Below are 5,727 nucleotides of genomic sequence, written 5' to 3' on the forward strand. Positions count from 1 at the left end.
ATACCTCACAACCTATTAGTAGGCCATAAAATCGATTTAGTGGGTCATAATGAGCACTTTTGAAAAATAAGCCAAGTAGACTATAATCGAATAAAATAGAATGGGATGGGATGGATAGGATAGGATAGGATAGGATAGGATAGGATAGGATAGGATAAAGTGAGTTATTTTATGAAACTTTCCTATTTATACATATTCTTTTTATATCTATATTACTGATTCAGAGTGTAAAATGTATATTTTTACTGTGGGATGGGTCAAACCATTTTTTTCCCTAAATTTTATTTATTTTGTTGTTGCTGGTGAGAATATACACAGCAAAACATACACCATTCAACAGCTTCTACATGTAAAATTTAGTGACATTGATTCCATTCTTCAAGTTGTAAAACCATTCTTATCCTCCTTTTCTGAGTTGTTCCTCCCTCATTAATGTAAACTCACTGCTCCCTAAGGTTCTTATCTAATCTTTCGAGTTACTATTGTTAAGATGATCCCATATAGATAGGTCTTTAAAAAGCATAATGCTCAAGGCAGACGTTTTTTACTAGTTAAGCTAAATTATTATTTGGTTTTAAGATGGCTTCAGGGGATATTTTTGGTTTAAGGTTTAAAGATTATCTCAGGGCAATAGTTTCAGGGATTCATTCACCCTCCTTGGCTCCAGAAAGTCTAGAGTCCATGAGAATTTGAAATTCCATTCTGCATTTCTCCGTCTTGATCAGAAGTCTTCTATGAAATCTTTGATCAGAATGTAGTCAAGCTAATTCTTCTGGTTTCATGGCAAAGGAGACAGTTGTTCACGGAGGCAATTAGCCACACATTCCATATCCTCCTCCTATCCTGACTCTCCTTCTTTCTCTGTTGCTCCAGGTAAATAGACATCTTTATAGATAAAAGCTTTGGAGTCTGACATACCTGAGAAGACTCTTTCCAATTAAGTGGACTTGGGAAAATTATTTAATTTTCTTTAGTTTCATCAGCAACCAGAAAAGAATTCCTGTCTTGTCCAAGGATTCCCTGAGGTAATGTATAGAAAATATCTAAGGTATTGGGACAAACACTTGGCTCCCTAGATTAAGATCAGCAGGCCTAGAATCTGGTTTCTCAACTCAGTAGCAATGTGTCCTTGCTCAAACTATTTAACTTCACTATACTTTGGTTGTGTTTTGTTTTTTACCTGTAAAATGGGCATAATAATAGCAACTATCTCATAGGATTGTTACAAAATTTTAATGAAATAATATACATAAGGCACTTAGCACAAATGCCTAGCACATAGTGAGTACTCAGGAAATGTAAATTGTTCCCGCTATTGCTGTTGTTAATATTATCCCTTGTCCCCACACTCTTCTGTATGAGAGACAGTGAAAACCATGGAAAAAGGAGTCAAAGTTCAAGACCATTTAATGATTCATAGGCCTGCTAGCATTTAAGCTTCCCTAGGGTCGCTATGAGTCAGAATCAACTCGATGGCAACTGGTTAACGGAAAGAAATTCAAAACAATTGTTTAAATCTAAAAATGTGAGTCATTAAGAAAGTGTACTCAGCAAATTCCCACTGTAGTGGAGCCAGTTGTTGATGGTTCTGTGCCTTAGTGGTAGCATCCATCACCAGCCTGGGCCCTAAGAGGTGACCTGTATGAGGAAGTCTTCATGGAGTCATGACTCTATCAACAGATGAAACTGACTCAAGCTTTTGGTGTACGTTTCATTAATTTCACTGCCTCTTTGCATCTTTGTGGGGGAGTCTGCTATGAAAACAACCTATTCAAACTCAAACTTCAAGCTGCCTTCCCTCAAAAAAAAAAAAAAAAAACCAAACCAAACCCATTGTCCTCTAGTTGATTCCGACTAATAGTGACCCTATAAGACAGATTTGAACTGCCCCATTGGGTTTCCAAGGAGTGGCTGGTGGATTCCAACCGCCTACCTTTTGGTTAGCAGCTGAGCTCTTAACCATTGCGCCACCAGGCCTCTGTATTCACAATACCTCCCCTCAGCCCTATTGAAATAGTTTTCTGGCTTGTAAAAAGTGACTTATCTCAAAAGTCTGCAGTCTTTTAAGTTGGGATAGTAGAATGAGTCAGCAACATTTAAAACAAACAGCAACAAAACAGATTATGAATATAGAATCCAGATATTTTTACCGTGTTTGGTGGTCATACATTAACCCATTAAACCCATTGCCATCGAGTTGATTCCAACGCATACTGACTCTACAGGACAGAGTAGAACCGCTCCATAGGGTTTCCAAGAGCAGCTAGTGGATTTGAACTGCAGACCTTTTGGTTAGCAACCAAGTTCTTAACCACTGTACTACCAGGGCTCTGGTCATATGTTAGTCTGGCCAGATTTCTTCTGGTTCTGCTTCTGTTTCACAAAGGGGAGGTAGTTATCAAAAATTCAAGAAGCAATAATTAACAAGATTAGTTCTCAGAATCAAACTCAAACCAACTTCTTTTCACTATTAGCAAACCAAAAACCAAACCCAATGCTCATAGTGACCCTACAGAACAGAGTGGAACTGCCCCATAGGGGTTCCAAGGAGTGGCTGGTGGATTCAAACAGCTGTTGTTTTTATTAGCGGCTGAACTCTTAACCACTGAGCCACCATATCTGCTAAGAAAAAACCGGTAAAACCCATTGCTGTGGAGTCAATGCCGACTCATGGCGACCCTATAGGACAAAGTAGAGCTGCCCCATAGCGTTTCCAAGGAGCGGCTGGTGGATTCAAACAGTCGACCTTCAGGTTAGTAGCCATAGTTCTTAACCACTGAGCCACTAGGGCTCCAAAGGTAGGCCCTCTGCCATACCACTGCTTTCACAATGCCATGACTCAGATTTGAACCAAGGTTGCCACAGCCATAACACAGAGTACTAACCACTGTACGATCGTGGCGAGCTGTAAAATATGAGCAATCAGTAATAACCATTATTGTTGTTATTAAACATCTAGTACATGGTGTATATAAAAACAAAAAGTGTGATAGATACTGTCCAAAAAGAAAAAGTAATTACAACTTTAACCCTTTAAATGCCATTATAAAGATGTATTCATATTCACAGTTATCTCTGCCCCTCTACACTACGCCAGAAAAACGTGAGCACATTTACCCATGTGGATGAGAAGACCAGGCAGGTGTATTAGTCTCCTCACCAAGAACAGAGGAGGACGGGAGTGGCCTGTGATTCTCACTTGAGGCAAGAGAAACAGGAACTCAGTGTTAGAGTGACCGGGGACAAAGAACCTGGTCAGTTGATGACAGGATGGGAGTGTCCCTGAGACTCACCAACTGAGAAGAAGACACAAGAAGGGAAGGAATCTTGTGTGAGGGCATCTGGGAAATCTACTACGAAAATGCCCCGCAGGAATACTCTTTTGGAGGACTGCGCTGTTCAGCTTCCAAATTTTTTAAGAGAAATGAGGTTGGGGGTTAGGGTAAGAACTCTATAAAACTTACTCTTTTCCTTAAAAAGAAAAATTATAACTACCAGAACAGCTAACAAGATAACTTCAAAGAGTTAAAAAGACTTCCAAAGGCACATGATCATTTGTTAATATAATTACAGGCCAGTAAGTCTCCTCCCAAAGTTTCATGTAATTATTACCTTAGCTACTTAATGAATGTTTAGGGTCGATGAAAGATATTGGTGTATTTGGTTATGTATGCTTTGCTATTTGATCTAATTCCTAACACAAAATAGCGACAGTTTAAAAAAATCCAAGTTTTAAGTAAGATTTATTGATGGCCCCATATTATTTTATCTTTTTTGTTACAATGTTAAATATTAAAAAGAACACAGCAAGCCTTTCATTAAAATTTCATCAAGAGAAAATATTTACAGGAAAGCACTTTTAACCAAATCTCTAAAATCAGACAACCAGCATTGGATGACATCAAACAACAACGGACAAAATCATCTAAGGATTTTCAGTGTATTAAACAATTAATTATGGCACTTAAACATCGTAGCGACACTCTGGGATAAGAATTATCATCCTGATTTTCCAAATGAGGAAATAAGTATCAGAAAAAATTAACACCCTTGTCCACCATCCCAAAGCTAGCCAGTTCTAGCTAATTCTGGAGACCCTGCTCTTTCTATTGCTCTACTAGATGAGTTGCTATTATTCTAGGGATGAAAATACGAAACAAATGCAGGACGTTTTCCGAGATGAAAGACTGAAGTTTATTCTATCACAGTTTTGGAGGCTAGAAGTCCAAATTCAGGGCGCCAGCTCGAGGGGACGGCTTTCACTCTGTGTCATCTCTGGGGGAAGGTCCTTGTCATCAATCTTCCCCTGGTTTACGAGCTTCTCAGTGCAGGGATCCCGGGTCCAAAGGATGTGCTCCACTCCCAGCACTTCTCTTTTGGTGGTAGGAGGTCCCTTTCTTCTCTACTCGATTCTCTCTTTTATATCTCAGAAGAAATTGACTCAAGATACAAACTAATCCTGTAGATTGAGGCCCACCCCATTAACATAACTGCCTCTGATCCTACCTAATTAACATCATAGAGGTAGGATTTACAACACATAAGAAAATCACATCAGATCCAAAATGGTGGACAATCACACAATACTGGGAATCATGGCCTAGCCAAGTTGATACACATTTTAGGGGGGCACAATTCAATCTGTAACAATGGGAATATTATTTAAGAAGATTGCATGAGATAATATATATGTGAAAACACTTCATAACTTGTATTGTCATGATTAAAATTTTTTCAGTTATTATTACCTTTCCTTACAGCCCAGCCTTTGCCCACCCATTTCCAACTGGTGAAGAGACTGAATATTTTAACTGTTTAGCACAGAATGTAGATGACGGAGATCTTTCTGTATAATGTATAATAACTATCATGCTTTGCTATTTAATCAACCTCACTTAAAAAAAGGAGGGAGGGAGGAATTAATATCTACTTAGGCATGCATTTAGTTAGACCTCAGGCCTTTAAATCATCTGCCTATTTTGTTTTTAGATAACTCTACCGGAATGATTGCCTAATTTATTATTTTTTTACTCAACAATTGTTTTTGTGCATTTACTCCAAATAATCAGAAGTACTAGCATGACAATTAAGTTATGTTTGGCCTTAGTTTTTTCATTTTTGATTAAGAAAATGGAAATGCTATATTCATAGCTGCTATCTTTCCACATCAGGAGATCTAAGAATTTAGAGTAAGAAGCACTTCAAACTAAAAGTTAACCCTTTACCTAAATTAGAGGTAAATTTGAATTATTTATGGGGGCCTTTTATACTACCTTCTAACTTTGCCAACAGTAATAAAGTATAGCTTTGTTATATAGCTTATTCAGAAAAGCACAATGAAAAACAGGTTGAAATCTTGGCCCATTAGTACTGAGCCTACAATTTTGTGCTGTAAAGCACAATGAAAAAACAGAAGATAAGGGGCATTAGCTTGAATGTACTCTCAGTTCTAAATCTGAAAAGTGAGTTGAATAATCACTGAACTCTCCTCTCCTCTCCTTTTCTACTTTAGCCCACCCTACTCCCTCCTACCCTACCCTCCACCTCCTTTTTTAGCCTTTCCCTTTCCTTCTCCCTTCTCTCTTCTTTCTCTTTCAACAATCACTGTGTGCCAGACACTCTAAAAATTTAATCCCAATAACTCTATGAGATATGTACAAGTATTGTCCCTATTTTACAGATACCACCCAACTTCTTTTTATCTTAGGCTGCTGAGTAGAGAAAGGA

Source organism: Trichechus manatus, unplaced genomic scaffold (assembly GCF_000243295.1).
Source record: "Trichechus manatus latirostris isolate Lorelei unplaced genomic scaffold, TriManLat1.0 scaffold00167, whole genome shotgun sequence".
In the NCBI taxonomy this organism is placed as follows: Eukaryota; Metazoa; Chordata; class Mammalia; order Sirenia; family Trichechidae; genus Trichechus; species Trichechus manatus.